General features: G+C 41.5%; 1 protein-coding gene and 1 long non-coding RNA gene across 4 annotated transcripts in view; one reads left to right on the top strand and one right to left on the bottom strand.

The window, feature by feature from the left end:
• Positions 1 to 18,858, bottom strand: part of rpl27a (ribosomal protein L27a) — a 462,905-nt gene that overhangs the window by 307,592 nt on the left and 136,455 nt on the right. The gene's annotated exons all lie outside the window — the stretch shown is intronic.
• LOC140205194 (uncharacterized) lies at positions 1,107 to 18,729 on the top strand. Of its 2 annotated transcripts, XR_011887776.1 has the most exons (5): positions 1,107 to 1,221; positions 1,465 to 1,565; positions 2,557 to 2,803; positions 3,798 to 3,941; positions 14,915 to 18,727. It is a non-coding gene; the product is annotated as an uncharacterized lncRNA (long non-coding RNA). The 2 variants fall into 2 exon arrangements; XR_011887775.1 differs by lacking the exons at positions 1,107 to 1,221; positions 1,465 to 1,565 and having other exon boundaries at positions 2,380 to 2,803; positions 14,915 to 18,729.

Below are 18,858 nucleotides of genomic sequence, written 5' to 3'. Positions count from 1 at the left end.
CCATATTGTTTACATTTCAATAAAACAAGATTCAGCCTTAGCCAAAGTAAAAAAAATCCTTACTGGGTTGCATTTGTGAGCTGGATTAATAATTAACAAGTTGTAAATTTAGTACTGTATCATCTGCAATTTAAATAACATTCCTAAGCTATTTTAAAGATACATAAACATGCAAGTTTGTCTTTTGGTAGGCTTGAGGAGTTTGACGGTTGGTCCTGGCTAATTACAATGCCATATCGTAACAATCTCATGATTATATTTCTAAGTTTGCTGAGGATCTAAACTGGGTAAGATTATGATCAGGGTGGAAGATTTAAAGACACTTCAAGGCAATGCAGATGAACTGAGGGAGTGAGGTGGGGCATGCCATGACACAGTATCTTGTGGAAAATGTGAAGCTGTCCATCTTGGTTAAAATGGTATTTTTTAAATGGTGAGAGACTGACTAATACTTATATTCAATGACTAAAGTACAGGTGTGCAATGTGCAGGTGAAATGAGGAACTGGGAGGGCAAACAAGATGTTGGCCTCTAATTCAAAAGGATTTAGTTTGGTACTATTCTGGCTGCAGTAAACAAAGTGATGATTATACTTTAACCATTCAGTTATTTTCCAAATCTCTGATCAAAAAATTGCCATCCAAGAAAACACATAACAAATACTGCAGATATCACAGCACAAATAAATTGATCAAGTCCTCTTGATCATTGTTAATCAGTATGATTTGTCTTCCACCAAAGAAATCTGAAGTAAATAACCTCCCAAAAACCACTTCTATACAAGTCTTTAATCCATTAGACGTATAATATTAAATTTTATTTATAGAATTCTTTGGCAGGAAAGAGAGAAAGCTAGCTGGGAAAATATTTACAAAGAACAACTGTTTAGTCAATGCATATGGTTTAAATATTCAAATATGTAAATAAAGACATTAAAAATGGTTCACCAAATTCAGAAATGGTGAGTGTGACCTTTAAAACATGAGGATGCATCATTCTGCACGGCGAGGTGAGAAAAGAACTTTTGATCTATAATCTGATACACTGATATACCACATCATTTGGATGTCACAGCATTTATGCGCTGCTTAAATTCCATTCCATGGCTGCTCCTCTAAGTATAGCATGAGCTATTTATCTTTGCTCCAGTTTTCTTGCCTCCTAATTACTTGCCACTGCTTGATACAATTTTATGAGGATTTTTGTGTGTGATCCTGGACGGTGAGTAATGCCATCCGCTTCTACTGAAACGGTCCTTGATTCTCACCTTTGGCATCAGCCTTGATTTTCCATTGTATATTTAACCATTCCAAGAGCAAGTATACTTAACACTTTAATTACTGAAGAGCAATCTCAGTTCAAGCTCACTAGTCGCCCTTCCTGCAATTTGCTACCAAACCTTAAAATTATTTTGCTATGGATTATCTAGTCTGTTTTCCTTAATAGCATGTTTCCTCTTGCCAGATGAACCAAGCAGTCCTTCCAGACAAGGCAGCACTTCACCTGTGAATCTGTTGGGGCTATCTACTGTATCTGGTGCTCCGAATGCAGCCTCTTTTACCTTGGTGAGACCTGGCGTAACTTGGGGAAACGTTCTGTCGAGGACCTCCACTCCATCAGTCCAAAGTGGAACTTCCCGGTGGCCAACCATTTTAATTCCTATCTCAATTCCCATTCCGACATGTCGGTTCATGGCCTCCTCTTCTGTCACAATAAGGCCACTCTCAGCTCAGAGGAGCAACACCTCTTATTCCATCTAAGCAGCCATTAACCTGATGGTATGAACATTGCTTTCTCTTTCCGGACTTCCTTTTCTTTTCCACTCTCACTTCCCTCTTCCCCACTGTTTCCTCTTCTTCTCCTTACCTGTCTATCACCTCCCTCTGGTGCTCCTCCTTATTTCCTTTCTCCTATGATCAACTCTCCTCTCCTATCCGATTCCTCCTTCTCCAGCCCTTTCTCTTTCCCACCCACCTGACTTGTCAATCACCTTCCCCTCCCCTCAACTTTTTATTCTGGCATCTTCCCCCACGCCCCCCCTTCCACTCCAGCCCTAATAAAGAGTCTCAGCCCAAAACATCAACAGTTTATTCATTTCTGTAGATGCTGCTTAATCTGCTGAATTCCTCCAGCATTTTGCATGTGTTGCTCTAGACTCCCTTTTACTCAGTTTGTACTGATTATGCTGGCACAAGATGATATCTCTGTCCTGACTGACAGCAAATTTTTATACAGTTATAGCTCAGTTCTTTACATGCTCTCCTAACACTACATCATGTCTCCAGCACATCCTTTGGTTGTGTGGGTAGTTGACGTAAACAACACATTTCACTGTATGTTTCATATCTAATCTGATCTGATCACCTGATTTGCCCAAGAGAGCTCAGTGTTACACAGTCAACATAGGGCAGTGCTTATGTCGTTCAGCTCTGCACTCCCACAAGTGCTTTTTGCATTTGTACTTCTACCTCTATTTTCCATCTGCTTTATTCAGTTCAATGTCCTGTACAGTGGTCTTATCCTATTTACCTGACAATGTGCCTTTTTCTGCCTCAGCTTATGGCTGATTCCAATCTAACACAGGCTTTGTAAAGTTTACTCTTCATCGTGAAGAAAGGGAGTTCTGATGTTGTCAGAAGGCAGACTTCATCCAAACCAGAGTGCAGTGACGTTGCAGTCAGCCATTTAATACAGCAGGAGACTGGATTCAAACTGTTGGTCTGCTGTCCACCTCGACTGAGAGTTCATAACCGAGTTCACAACAGAATGGGAACAGGCAACAAGGTTAAAGTTGCTCTTCTAGGTAAGAGGGAATTGGTAATCAGATAAGTTTGGGAATTGGAAATAGAGTGCTGGGCACTGTTATTCTCGTGGAAAACTTTTGCCTCTAATATTGGTTGTAGGAGCGATGGTTGAGATATTCCAGCACAGTTAGATTTAATGATTTGTACATGCTGTTGCAATTATCCTGTCAGAATGTATTCGATACAGAGCACCTGGAGGAACCCTAACTGGTGACCTGTTCCTTAAGGAAATTGCAATGAGAATTCACTAGATTTGTTTGAGATCAGTCAATATGTTAAGGATTTGACAAGGGAAGAGGAGAGCAACTGAGGAATGTTTGGATTCAATATTTGTGTCAGAGTTTGTGTAAAGGGTTAGTTTGGATTGACTCCGACTTGCTCTTCTCTCAGCTGATGACGATCATGTATTTTCTTCACTTCATCCAGCCATTCTAGTGCAATTTCCAACAAAGAGGCTCATCAGAGAATATGCCTCAAACTCCAGTGAGTACACCCTGAACTATATATATAGAGTCAGCAATGACTCGATAGCACTCAACAATGTCAGATTAGATATGTAATTCATTTCTCTACTGTCAATAATATGTTGATTGTAAAAATTAACCCAATATAAAATAAAGTCTTAAGGAACTCCTAATCTACATCTAAATCTGGTACTGGATCAAGTTAATAAGGATGTACCCATATTTACATTTAATCGATTTGACATCTGCTAAGGGTTTGCAAATAGTTCTAACCATACTTTTTGTAGTCGTTGGGAATATGTTCTGAATGTGGGAGTTTGCGCTGAGGTTTCGTCCAGTACCAGGGAGATCAGCAACGTCTTAAATGTAGAAACTTCATCGTAAGGAGCTGGAAATGCATTATTGTCTCAACCTCCAGCTGTTTGTCGGATAGAGAAAATTGGGTTTCTTCACAACTGCAGTCAGCTCTAATGAAGGGCCTTGGTCTGAATTTCTGATTCTGAAACATTAACCTGATTACCCCCTGTAGATGCTGCCTGACCTCCAGCATTTTGTGTGAGTTACTCTGGATTTCCAGCATCTGTGGAATCTCGTGTTTAAGACAACATTCCCAGCCTGCCCCGTTCACCTTCTTGCAGCGGTAATGGACGACAGTCTTTATCAACTGCCACTGGTACGTAACTTTCAACACACACACAAGCTATTGCTTGAAAATTCACTATGTCTTGCTCTCACTATTTTCTGCACTTCCTTCATGGTAACACTAGCAGGAGATTCTGGTCATCTTTTGTGACTGAATCATACTGAGGACAGAGTGCTCAGGGTCAGTGGAGAGCAGCTGTTCAGAAGTCATTGAAGATAATTCTCACATCCCACTTTCCCACATCTCAGAATTTCTTTTGCTTTCTAAAATTGTACAAATTCCTCCACTGCTTTTGAATAAACCATGTCTTGAGAGCAGCCTCTGGGAGGGCACTGTGGCTGTCAAAACCATTGGGAAAGCGGTCTTGAAAGGAATACATGTGCATGATGTCATGACCTTGACAAGAGAGGTGAAAAGTATCAGAGCATTTGTTCAAAGTACATTTATTATTGAAATATGTATAAATTATACAACCTTGAGATTTGTCCCCTTACAGGCAGCCACAAAACAAGAAACGGGAAAGAGACGAACGAAGCCCCAATGAGCTGAGGAAAACAAAAAACACAAACCATTCAAACGATAAGAGGAAGCAACAGCATTTAGAATGAAAGTGAGTCCATAGACACAAAGCCCTTTGCCCACAGCCTCAGCCTCAATTTATCATGCAGCTGAGCTCACACACACGAGGCCCGGAGCAGGCCACAGCCCCAGCCTCAGTCTCAGTGTCGCGAATAGTGGAGTAGACATCGCAGAACAGCGAGCAGAACAGCGAGCAGAACCAGCTCAACCCTCACCTCTGGTCCTGACACTCAGCCTTTTCAATCCTTCCAGCCCAGCATTTAAATTGTCCAAGCACTGGGTCATCCATTGCACTAAGGCCCAGGCCCTGTTGGTTTGATACACTCTGGGCCTGGACCCTGCCGCTATGTTCCGGCCTGTACCTGACATTTCCAAATCGACCTGGCACTTGAACAAATGTTGTCATCATTAATCATTATGTCCCATGTCGTATGACATGGGTGATCATGGTCTTTCCATGACCATGATTGTTCTTGGCAAATTTTTCTATAGAAGTGGTTTGCAATTGCTGCCTACTGGGCAGTGTCTTTACAAGATGTGTGATCCCAATCATGATCGATACTCTTCAGAGATGGTCTGCTTGGCATCATTGGTCACAGAACCAGGACGCAATATGCACCAGCTGCTCATACGTCCTTCCACCACCTGCTCCCATGGCTTCACATGACCCTGGTCGGGGGACTAAGTTGGTGCTACACCTTGCCCAAAGGTGGCCTGCAGGCTAGCGGAGGGAAGGAGCACCTTTCACCTCCTTTGGTAGGGACTTATCTCCACCCTGCCACCCATATACAAAAGTACAGTAGCATTTATTTCACAAGCTCGAAAAAAATCTGATCTGGCAGCTCCGAAGCATTCTTCTGGGCCAATCCTCAATAAATTTGCTAATTATTAAGCATCTTTGAATGTGCCAGTTGTGAATCTTGATTGATATCACCCACAAAAATGTACCACATCTCTCCAAAGCAACACATTAGTGTGGGAAGGAGCTGTTACCCACTGGCTGCAATCTTTTAGAACCATAGAAACTATAGCACAGAAACAGGCCTTTTGGCCCTCCTTGGCTGTGCCGAACTATTTTCTGCCTAGTCCCACTGACCTGCAAACGGACCATATCCCTCCATACACCTCCCATCCATGTATCTGTCCAATTTATTTTTAAATGTTAAAAAAGAACCTGCATTTACCACCTTGTCTGGCAGCTCATTCCATACTCATTCCATTCCATATTCTTTATAACTAAAGATCGAGTTGTGGGTGGGTTATATTTAAAAGCTGTGGAAACGTTCAATAAAATATTTCCTTTCAAATATTGCAGATTTCCTTTATCTCAAAAGAATTTTAATGGATGCCCATTAGATTGTGTCTGGCTGGTGGTGTATTGGATGGTCCTGAGTTCGAATCTAGCTGGGTCCTAAGCTGGACAGCAGCAGTATCTGTGCAGAAGAAAGGCCTGGCAATCTGCCTCTGTATCTTGCAACGAAAACCCTCTGGATAACCACACTATCCTTAGGGGCACCATGAGTCAGCAATGACTCGATGGCACTCAACAACATCAGATTAACTTTGAGATATGTAATTCATTTCTCTACTGTCAGTAATATCTTTAATTTTTTCACTAGGGAAGATAAACCTAATGTTGGCTGTTCTTTGTGTTCTGTGTAACTTCCATTCTTTATAAATGTGTTTTGAGGTTATTGATGCTTAAGGATTTGTGTCAATGGATCACAATTGCACCCTTTTTGTTCTGTCCTATTTGCAGACACATGGTTTGTGGTCAGCTTCAGAAATAAAAAGCTGAGATGTTTTGGTTGTCCACAACTGTAGGCCATCTGTAACCACTTCAGTTGAAATATACAATTTGCCCTGGGCCAGTAATAGATTTGCATCCTTGCTGGTTATAATGACACAGTCACTGACAGGATTAGTTCAGTCAAGTAGCAGGGAAGCCTCTGCCACCGACGGTTTAGTTACATGGCATTTTCATTTCCCCATGCTTCATATTTTTTTTTATAGGAATTAAATAGAATTTCTCAATTATACTTGATTGCAGAGCAAGAGAGTTTTGGGATAATTCAACCTTTCTGTTTTTAGTGGGATGTGTGTAAGTTTCAATTCAGGTCCTAACTGTAGAAGAGCATCTTGTTCTTGCCATTTGTTTGTGAGAACTTCAAATATTGAAACAATGATGCTGTTTAAATCTTGATGAAGTTGTTTGAATACAACTTCCAACATGATCTAATTAAATCAGTCCAGGTGAAGAGTCTCAGCCCAAAACATCTCTCTCCTTAGATCCCGCCTGACACTGAGTTCTTCCTGCGGTTTATGTGTTCCTCCAGATCCCACCATCTGCAGCCCCCTTTGTCTCCATGATATAACTGAAGATAATGATTTTGTGATTCTATTATAAGGACTGACTTACTTGGCTGAATTACCATGGATTGCAATGAGACATTGATAGGACGCAGAGCTGGACTGAGAAGTGGCAGATGGAGTCCAATCCATAAAAGTGTGAGGTGATACACCTTGCAAGGTTGAAGTTGATTGCAGAATTCAAAGATAATGACAGGATTGTTAGCAGTGTGGAGACACAGAGGAATCATAGGGTCCATGTCCATAGACCCTTCAAAGTTGCCCTGCAAGTTGATAGGGTGATAATGAAAGGCATATGGTGTGTTGACCTTCGTTAATCGGGGAATTGAGTATAAGAGCTGCAAAGTAATATTGGAGTTCTACACATGATTGCATGGCTAAACAGCCGAGTATCACAGAGTCAAGTCCAACAAGAGAAAGGAGATGGTTATTGACTTCAGGAGCATTTGTACCACTCACACCCCTCTTTACATCAGGGCCACAGCAGTTTCAAACTGCTGGGAATGTACAATTTCTCATGTTCAGAAAAACACATTGGACACAATTAGGAAAGCTCACCAATGCCTCTACTTTCTGAGGAGAGCTGGACTTTGCACATCTACTCAGGCTCTTTTACACAAGTGTGGTAGGAGAGAGTCCTAAACATGCTGTATCACTGCATGGTGCAGAGACAGCACTGCGACGGATGGGAAGATTCTACATTGGGTAGAGTACATCACCGACACCAGCCTGTCTGCCATCAAGGACATGTATACAGAAAGGTACCCAAAAAGACCCTGTAACATCATGAAGGATCCCAGCCACCCAGCTCATGAACTTTTTGTCTCACTCCCATCAGGGGGGAGGCTATGTAGCATCCACACCAGGACCACTACACTCAAAAATAGTTACTTTCCCCAAGCAACATAGCTGATCAATACCTTCACCCACTAATCCACCTCTCCACACCCCCGCCACCAGTACTTTATCACTTCCTGTCAACGTCACCTCGCATACAAAGATTCTCCTGTGCTGAGCATCAATTTATGGACAATCAATCTGTGTATATAGGCTACCTTATATACTTATGTTGTGTTTTAAGATTATAATTTTGTTAATCTTATTGTTTTTTTTTGTGCTGCTTTGGATCCGAAGTAGCAATTACTTCGTATGTTGTTACACTTGTGCACTGGAAATGACATTAAGCAATCTCCTCTATCTCTCTCTATAAAACTCTGGTTAGACCACACGAGTTTTGTGTTCAGTTCCGGTCACCTTACAGAAAGGATGTGGAAGCTGTAGAGAAGGTGCAGGGAAGACTTCTGAGGATACTGCTTGGGTTAGAAAGGCTAAGGCTTCTTCCCTTTGGAACAAAGGAGGACGAGAAGTGACCTGATAGGAGAGTATATGATGATAAGAGGCTTGGATAGAGTGGACAGCCAGCACCTTTATCCCAGGATGGAAATAGCTAGTACAAGAAGGCATGATTTTAGTGTGATTGGAGGAAAGTATAGGGGGGATGTCAGAGGTAGGTTTACACAGAGTGGTAAGTGTGTGGAATGCACTGTCAGAGGTGGTGGTAAACACAGATACATTAGGGATACTTAAGTGCCCCTTCTGTAGGCACATGGATGAGAGGAAAATTGAAGGGCTATGTAGGAGGGAAGGGTTACAGTAGGTTAAAAAGTTGGCACAAGGACTGAAGAGCAACTGGATTTTTGATTTGTTCACCTGGAGGCCCCAGTCAGTTCAGATTGGTAACAACATCTCCTCCACAATCACCATCAGCACAGGCGCACCACAAGTCTGTATGCTTAGCCCCCTGCTCTATTCGCTTTATACTTACAACTGAGAGGCTAAGCATAGCTCTAATGCGGCATTTAAGTTTGCTGATGACACCACCGTCACTGGCCGCATCAAGGGTGGTGATGAATCAGCACATAAGAGGGAGACTGAAAATCTGGCTGAATGGTGTCACAACAGCAACTTCTCACTCAATATGAGCTGATTATTGACTACCAGAAGAGGAAACCAGAGGCCATTGAGCCAGTCCTCATTCAGGGATCAGAGGTGGAAAAGGTCAGCAATTCTAAATTCCTCGATGTTAACGTTTCAGAGGATCTGTCCCGGGTCCAACACCTACCTACCATTAAAATCAGAATCAGACTTAATAGCACCAGCGGGTCCAACACCTACCTACCATTAAAATCAGAATCAGACTTAATAGCACCAGCATATGTTGTGAAATATGATATTTTGCAACAGCAATACATTGCAATGTATAATTATGAAAAAGTAAATTACAATAAGAAATTTATTAAAATAATGTATTGCAAAAAGACAGCAAAAAGAAAAGTATATTGAGGTATTCATAGGTTGGTTCATTGTCCATTCAGAAGCCTGATGACAGGGGAATAAGCTGTTCCTAAAACATTGAGTGAAGATCCTTGATGGTAGCAATGAGAAGAAGGCATGACCTGGGTGATGGGGGTCCTTAATAATGTATGTTTTTTTTTGAGGCATCACCTTTTGAAGATGTCTCTGTGCTGGGGAGACGAGTGCCCATCATGGAAATGGCTGAGTTTGCAACTTTTTGCAGCAGTCGATGAGGGTCTCAGCCCAAACATCAACTATACTCTTTTCCATAGACGCTGCCTGGCTGCTGAGTTCCTCCAGCATTTGTGTGTCACTTATCTGTGTCATCTTCGATGACAAAGGAAGCACAGCAGTGCCTCTACTTCTTTAAAAGTTTGCAAAGATTTGGCGTATCATCTAAAATTTTGACAAACTTTTATAGATGTGCAGTGGAGAGTAGGCTGATTACTGGCATCACAGCCAAAGCCTACAAAAAGTGATGGATACAGCCCAGCCCGACCACTGGAAAAGTCCTCCCTACCATTGAGCACATCTACATGGAGCCCTGTTGCAGGAAAGCAGCATCCATCATCAAGGGCACCACGTCCAGGCCGTGCTCTTGTCTTGCTTCTGACATCAGGAATGAAATATAGGAGCCTCAGGACCCACATCACCAGGTTATTATCCCCCAACCATCAGGTTGTTGAACCAGATAATAGATAGATAGATACTTTATTTATCCCAAAGAAAATTACATTGTCACAGCAGCATTACATGTGCACAGATATACAATTTGAAGAGAAGTAGAAAGATTATACAGGAAAAAAAAGTTACCTCAAACAGTCTAACAAGAGGGGGTCATCGCTTCCCCAGCTGTAGGTTGACTCATACAGCCTGATGGCTGACGGTAAGAATGACCTCATAATAGCGATCTTTGGAGCAGCACATTTGAACTTCATTCAACTTCAGTCACCCACAACCAATTGTGCTGGTTTTGGGAAACTGAACTGTTCCCACAACCTATGGACTCACTTTCAAGGAGTCTTCATCTCGTGTTCTCAATATTTATTGCTTATTTATTTATATTATTCCTTTATTTGCACAGTTTATTATCGATTGCACATTTGTTTGTCTTGTGTTTGGTTATTCACTGATTCTATTGTGTTTCTTTGTATTTAGTGTAAATACTCACAAGAAAATGAATCTCAGGGTAGTATATTGTGACATATATGTACCTTGATAATGAATTTATTTTGAACTTAGAACTTCGTACTGCTTCATTGTTCTCTGAATTCACTGAAGGTGGCAATTGGTTGTGACAATTCCTTGAGCAGCCCCAAGTTGGAGTCATGGCATTCTGCTCTATACCTCCTTCCAGCTGGTTTTGGGAAAGAGAGTGTCTGGAGCTGATACAGAAAAAAAAAACTTACAAAATTCGACATTAATGAATAACTATTTGATAATTGCATTTAGTGAAATGTCAAATTAATTGGTCAAGCAAATGGCTTTGGGGAATGTTCTTAGAATAGAGAGCAGGGATTGGACAGAACGATGGTAAAGCCGTATATAGTGCACAGTTTTGAGTTCTGGTTCATGCACAAATGAAAGATGTTCAAAGATACATTTATTATCAAAGTATACAACTCTGGAATTCTTGCTTCAGAGTCTTGGCAATATATCAATCAGGTTCAAACAAGAAAAAAATCTGCAGATGCTGAAATCCAAGCAACACACACAAAATGCTGGAGGAACTCAGCAGGCCAGGAAGCATCTATGGAAAAAAGCACAGTTGACGTTTCCAATGTGATCCCACAACTAAGCATATCTTTCCCTCCCTCCCACTTTCTGCTTTCTGCAGGGATCGCTGTCTATGCGACTCCCTTGTCCATTCATCTCTCCCACTGATCTTCTTCCTGGCACTTATCCTTGCAAGCAAACAAGTGCTGCACCTGCCCCAACATCTCCTCCCTCACTACCATTCAAGATCCTAAACAGTCCTTCCAGGTGAGGCAACACTTTACTTGTGAGTCTGTTGGGGTCATGTACTGTGTCCCGGTGTGGCCTGTATATCGGTGAGTCTCGATGTAGATTGGGAGACCGTTTCGAGGGGTACCTACACTTCGTCTGCCAGAAAAAGCGAGATCTCCCAGTGGCTACCCATTTAATTCCCTTCCTATTCTGATATATCTATCCATGGCCTCCTCCACTGTCGTGATGATGCCACACTTGGGTTGGAGGAACAGCACCTTGTATTCTGTCTGGGTAGCCTCCAACCTGATGGTATGAACATCGATTCTTGAACTTCTGGTAATGCTCCCCCCCCCCCCCCACCATTCCCCATCCCCTTTTCCCTCTCTCATCTTATCTCCTTACCTGCCCGTTCCATTCCTCTAGTGCTCCTCCCCCTTTTATTTCTTCTATGGTCTTCTGTCTCTTTCACCACTCAACTTTCCAGCTCTTTACTACAACCCTCCCCGTCCAAGTTTTATCTATCACCTTGTGTGTGTCTCTCTCCACCCCCCCCCCCCCCCAGCATTTAAATCTATTCCTCAGCTTTTTTTCCCAGCCCTGCTGAAGGGTTTCAGCCTGAAACGTCGACAGTGCTTTTTCCTATTGGTGCTGCCTGGCCTGCTGAGTTCCTCCAGCATTTTGTGTGTGTATTAATCAGGTATTTCCTGACCAGAGGAGTGATTCCCATTGAAAGAATATCTGATATTTGAGAGTGATTGATAAGAGTAGATGCTGAGAAGCTATTTTCTTTGGCAGAGTGTTTAACGAGCAGACTTGTTTCAGGTAGGTAGCAAACCATTTCAAATATGACGGTAAGCTTTTACTCTCTCTGAGTTTGAAATTCTCATTCCTTCTATGATAAAGCCATATTTTATAAATGCTATAATGTCTGTCCTGAGTAATCTGTAACAAACAGACTTGTGTCAGTCATGTAAGATGTCTGTCTTTTACCTCTAAGCTGCTGAAATTCAGGTTTGTTCCGTCTTTGGCACCTTGAAGCAAATTTTCATTTGTGTCACTTTGGAATGGGAATTGTATGGAATGGAATGGGAAATGACCACAGTATGTGTGCTTGCAACACTGTGAGTCTGACAGAGTGATCAGCAGCACTGGGGCTTCACAGGGGACTGTCTTGTCTCCCTTTCTCTTCACCATTTACACCTCGGACTTCAACTACTGCACAGAGTCTTGTCATCTTAAAAAGTTTTCGGATGACTCTGCCATAATTGGATGCATTAGCAAGGGAGATGAGGTTGCGTACAGGGCTACTGTAGGAAACTTTGTCACAAGGTGTGAGCAGAATTATCTGCAGCTTAATGTGAAAAAGACTAAGGAGCTGGTGGTAGACCTGAGGAGAGCTAAGGTACCGGTGACCCCTGTTTCCATCCAGGGGGTCAGTGTGGACATGGTGGAGGATTACAAATACCTGGGGATATGAATTGACAATAAACTGGACTGGTCAAAGAACACTGAGGCTGTCTACAAGAAGGGTCAGAGCCGTCTCTATTTCCTGAGGAGACTGAGGTCCTTTAACATCTGCCGGATGATGCTGAGGATGTTCTATGAGTCTGTGGTGGCCACTGCTATCATGTTTGCTGTTGTGTGCTGGGGCAGCAGGCTGCGGGTAGCAGACACCAACAGGATCAACAAACTTATTCGTAAGGCCAGTGATGTTGTAGGGATGGAACTGAACTCTCTCACGGTGTCTGAAAAGAGGATGCTGTCTAAGTTGCATGCCATCTTGGTCAATGTCTCCCATCCACTACATAATGTACTGGGTGGGCACAGGAGTACATTCAGCCAGAGACTCATTCCTCCGAGATGCAGCACAGAGCGTCATAGGAAGTCATTCCTGCCTGTGGCCATCAAACTTTCCAACTCCTCCCTTGGAGGGTCAGACACCCTGTGCCGATAGGCTGGTCTGAGACTTGTTTCATAATTTACTGGAATAATTTACATATTACTACTTAACTATTTATGGTTCTATTACTATTTATTATTTATGGTGCAACTGTAACGAAAACCAATTTCCCCCTGGGATCAATAAAGTATGACTGAGTATGTATTGAGCCAATGAGGAGCACAACACAATTAGCAGAGATGATTTTAACCAAGGCATTATTTATATCAGATGTGGCTGAGCAGTGTCTAAGGTGCTAAAAGCTGGGAAGAAATATGCTTATTTAAAGTTTATTTCAACTTATGTTTTCTTTCTGATTTTGTTTAAAGTTTCTGAGCAGTGAAATCTCACTGTACAATGGTCGGGAGGTTGTTGCTGTTGTCTGATTGTCGCTCATAGATGATAAATTGTATAGTTCCTCTCTGGTCTTCAACTCTAAAGATGAAATTGACTGTTTCCAAGTAAAGAGTCAACTATACCGCAAGACAGGTAAATTGTGTAAAATTATCACCGCAAACAGTGAAGAGGCGAGCGACGGTGAGGTGATTTGGGGGAAGAATCGTTGCAGATAGGAATCTGATGCCAGTACAGCTGGTCCAGGTGAGAGGTTGGATCACTCTGGGTGGCATAAGGAGAAGTCGGTTCCCAGGCAGAGGAGATTTGTTTTCAATGCTTGTACAATTCGTCCGCATACGAGGTTAGATTGTTTTGGATGCTGAGCTGATTTGAAGAGCTTGAGATTTGTTTCAGGCTGGGCATGAAATCAGGGCCCACCGGCCGGAGTGAGTCACTGAGCAGCGTGGTCTAGGCCTGAGGCCCTTTGCAGCAGCTGTGCCTGGGTCCTAGTGTGAGGTACCCTCTGCTGTTTAGACAATTTAATCATTAGCTCAGATCCGAGGGGAGAGCTGATTTTGCTTGCTCTCCGCAACCTTCAATCCTCTCTCCAGGGCACCAGAACCTTTTGCTTGTCTGTTGATTGGACTCAAAAGATAGGGTGTTGGTTGGGATGAGAGCTGATTTAGCTTGTTTTCCGTGATGGTCTTCTCCATGGTGCTGAGGCTATGAAGAAGGCCCCAGCTGCAGTGCTCCAATCCCGCCAATATAATGAACTGGTAACCGAGGCTTTGGGCCTACCCCTGGCTGGTCCGGGGTTTGGATCTGAAGACTCAGTTTTGGTTTGGAATGCTGTTCTTCGCTTTGGTTATTTGCATGACTTGTAATTTTTTTCTTTCTCTTGCGCATCAATTGTTGGTCCTTTAATTTTATTCTGTTTGTTTAATTGGGTTCTTTCAGCTTTCCTGCTTTGTGGCTACCTGTGAGAAAGAAAATCTCAAGGTTGCGTAATTTATACATGCTTTGATAATAAATTTTCTTGAATCTTGAATCAAGCTACTAACATATATTCTGGTCTCCATTCCTTGCTAGAATCTTTAGAAAGAACCTGCATAAAGACAAAGTGGATGTGATAACATACCCCTGGCTGTTGTCCGCAAGCACAGTGCACTGAGGCGACCTATGTCCAGGTGACCTAGAACATCGGATGGGAAAATTTAAATACCTTAATAACTAACAGTCCATGACCTGCTCCAGTGTTTACATCCTAAATATCAAAGCATTTCCTTCCATAAGGTCCTATGCTGTTGCTACTTTTAAGTGGTTTGTTTGGTTGTTTAAAAGTAATTCATATTTGGGCACCAGCGCAGATAATTATCACTCACTTACCAATGCATGAACTAATTTGCATAAATTATATTAATTTTTGCTATATTTTTGTAGCAGCATAATAAATAATTATTTCTTCCTCTTCTAGCAGACTAATGAAGGCCAGTATCCTGTGCTTAAACTGCTGGTGTGGGCCAATTGCTTCATTGTGGTTTTCAACATCAGAGACTGTGATTCCCTTCTGACTGCCAAGATTATTATTTGTTAGATTAATGGACCACAAGAGGAACAGCGCAAAGAGTGACTTTCAAAGTAGGAATCTGAATAGAGTATGAATCACATGGTGTGTGCATCCGGTTTTCATTGTTGTGGTGATGAAGAGTTTAAATCACATTCATCATTAAATCATGGACTGATTCTGTGCAGAGAAATCCATTTGGCCTATTGTATTTGTATCTGCAATTTGAAGGATATTTAATTGGTTCCAGGAAGTATTGCTCCTTTCCAAGTGTTAATCTAATTGCTTTAATAGTTATTACTGGGTTTGCATTTTACAATATATGCTCTGTATCCAATACTTTCCACAAGTTGCCTTTGCTTCCTTCACCCCTGGGAACCTTCGGCTGTTGGCCCTTTTGCTGTTGGAAACGGTTTCTCCTTATTATCAAGACAGTTCATGATTTTGAACATCTCCATCTCCTCTGATTGTCAGCTATTCTAGTCCCTTTACATAAGTGGAGGTTATCAGTTGGGATCTTGTATTTTGGGAGGACTGATTTCAACAGTTTGAGTCAGGAAGTGAATTGGGAGTTGTACCTCGAGACTATCACCCCATCCATATATCAGCATTCAGGGATCTCAGCGTGTTGGTGTACAGAGGGACTATGGGGTGTAAGCTCATAGTTCCCTGAAAAGAATTGACACAACTGGTTCTGGTTGTAAAGAAGGCATTTGGCATGCATACTAACAGTGTAAGAATTGCAGTTATCACATTTCAGCTGTAGAAAACATTGGTCAGGCCACAATACAGTAGCATTCAAAAGTGTACGGAAGAGATTGAATAGGATATTGCCTGGAATGAAGGGCTTTTATTTACAAGGAGAGATTGGTTTGGCTTGCTTGTTTTCACTAGAATGTAAGAGACTAAAGATTGGCCTTGGAGAGATTTATAAAATCATAGTTAGGGCTTTTAGTTAGAGTCACTTTCTTAGTGTGGGAAGTCAAGAACCAGAGGTGTGAGATAACAGGAGAAATTTAAAGGAGATCCGAGGGGCAAATGTTTCACACCGGACATGGTGGTTACATGTAATAAGATGGCAGAGAGATCAGCAGAGGCAGATAGAATGGCAGCATTTAAAAGGTATTTGGGGAGGTGATTTGATAAGAGAGATGTAGTCAGGCAGCATGGCTAATAAGGGCCAATGCTGGGCTGAATGGCCTGTTTCTGTGCTGTACTACTCTGACTCGATGACATTTGACTATCTTTGGGACCATCATAATACATTCCCCTGCACTATAGTGTTCTGCTCACATCTGAACACCACAAGCCCCAATAAAGCACATGTAAAAGTTTTATATAATCTCTAGCATCTGTACTTTATGATCCCACCCTGCACCAAGGTCTGCAATTTCTTAAAAATCTCTGATCTCTTGATAACTGCCAGCTAGTCAATTCTTAAGCATTATTGCAATCCTTTTTTTTTTATTTTTCCATTTCTGCTCTGCCTATTTTGTAATCAATTTGATTTTCAGCTGAAATATGAATATCAATTGCATGTTCCAGTTTAATCACCTTGCCTTTAGTTAACATGGGTAGCTTCATCTTTTCCTCACATGGGAATGTGAGTCTCAGAGACTGATTCATTGAATGTTTGCAGAATAGAAAGAGGCTATTCTGCTTCTCAAGAGAGTACCGATTCTATGTTGGAGTAATCTCTTCAATCCTCCTCATTGATTCCTTCCTTTCAGACACTTATTCAGCTCCCTTTTGAACTTGACAATGGCACCTACGTCCATGACCACCCTTGTGTGTGAATTTTAGGTTTTGATCTCTCACCACATAAGGATTTTTTTCTCCTGTCACTTTTGATTCTTATTTTTTGTTAATTTTTCACTTAACAACCAATGGGAAAAAATTCTCTTTATTTTGTCTGCAGCTTAAGGATTGCAAATGCAGTGGATTTGGGACAACTCTTAAAGAACAAAAAAAAATTGGGAAATTAGCCGAGATTGTCTTTGTTTATTTGGGACAGGAGACTGTTGCCAAACAGTTTCTAACCAGCATCAGTTGTGTGCACTTGTGTGGCCGTTAGACACCACACTGTGCTTAGAGCAAACAATTTTAAAATAGGGTCAGTTGCATGTCTTTGTGTTCAAAAAGCAGAGATTTTTGTCACTGATAGTTGGTGAGAAATAAGCAGTAGGACAACTTGGTGCTGTTTTACTCACCATGGTTTCAAGCTTTCAGGCCAGAAACAGCCAGAAGTGAAAATGAAATGTGTTGTATTGTGCTGTAGGTTTTCTATGTTTCTATGAAATGATTTCACTACTTCAACAAGTTAATCATCTTGAACGTTGCAATAAATATAAAGATTTAGAGGATGCAATCATCTTATGCATTGTATGAAGGCAGTTTGTTATCTGCACTAGGTGTCTCCATCGACTTTGCTTAGTTAACTATTAGGAATGAGTACATAGTTTTATAGTATGGTAGAGGTATTGGTAGTGTTCTAACTTGTCTTGTATTTCATTTAAGTACACAAATTATTTCTCAGTTAAATAGTAGTTTGTCTATTTTTTATATAGCTTTTAACTTTTTCCATGAAACTTCGGCTAATTGGGGTGGCTGTTTCATTGGGCCAAAATGTACTGGTCTTGATGTGTCCCAGTTAACTGGAATCCACGGTATCTGTTTCACTTCCATTGTAAGTGACTCCAGCTTCTTCTTCTGCATCTTCTCCAAAGCTTTCATTGTCATTCTGACTGTGTGGCACTCAAAATGGGATATTTTTGGCAAATTTGTACAGTTCAGTATGATTTCTCTCTTTCTTGTACTATGAACCAGAATTCTTAATGTAACATAATCATTTTCTCAAAAGAGTCATGGAAAAGTACTGCACAGAAATGGGGTCTTTGGCCATCTAGTCTGTGCCAAACTGCTTAGTCTCATTGACCTGCACCTGTAGCCCTCTATATCCCTACTATCCATGTACTTATCCAAACTTCTCTTAAACTTTGAAATTGAGCTCACATGCTCCACTTGCACTGGCAGCTTGTTTTACACTCTCATCAGCCTCTGAGTGAAGACGGTTTTCCTCATGTTTCCCTTCAACTTTTCACCTTTCATCTTTAACTCATAACCTCTAGTTGTAGTCCCACCCAACTTCAGTCGAAAAAGGCCTGTTTGCATTTACCCTAGCTATACCCCTCGTAATTTTGCTCACCTCTATGAAATCTTCCCTCTATCTTCTACGTTGCAAGGAATAAATTCCTAATCTATTCAATCTTTCTTTATATCTCCGATCCTCCTGGCAACATCCTTGTATCTGCCTGACACCTTTAATGAATAATACAAGTACACCCTCAGACATCTCTGTTCCTGTGTAGCTTTTAGAATTGGGCTCTCCAATTTATTTTGCCCCTCCAAGGAAAATGTAACACTTATTTCTCAGTATTAAATTGAAAAAATGAGATTTGGGAGTTCTCAATTCCCGTTCACTGACACATTTTGTAGAAAGAATTTAAAGTTTTTGGATGTTAGGTATCAGTGAGAAATCTGAATGCTTTCCCTGGTCAAATTACAGCTCAATTATTGCAACCCCTTCAAGGTCTCTGAACACACACAAGTGATTAGACAGTCTGAGAATTTTATTAAGTCCTGGTTCTTACGATCACTGAGAAAACGCTCTCCTAGGTCTGACAAAATGAAACCAAAACTAGAGTTACAGAACTGAGTCCTTTTTTTTGGGGAGGGGGACACAAACTTTTTTTTCTGTGTCATTATTTTTCAGTGATACAAGAGTGACCATTAACCTGGTTGACAATAAATGAGACGTGCCAGGGAGGTCCATGAAGAGCAAGCCCACTTGCTTG

The sequence above is a fragment of the Mobula birostris genome, chromosome 11 (genome assembly GCF_030028105.1).
Source record: "Mobula birostris isolate sMobBir1 chromosome 11, sMobBir1.hap1, whole genome shotgun sequence".
Classification (NCBI taxonomy): Eukaryota; Metazoa; Chordata; class Chondrichthyes; order Myliobatiformes; family Myliobatidae; genus Mobula; species Mobula birostris.
Note: the sequence above shows the minus strand (reverse complement) of the source record. Positions and strands in the feature narration are given on the sequence as shown.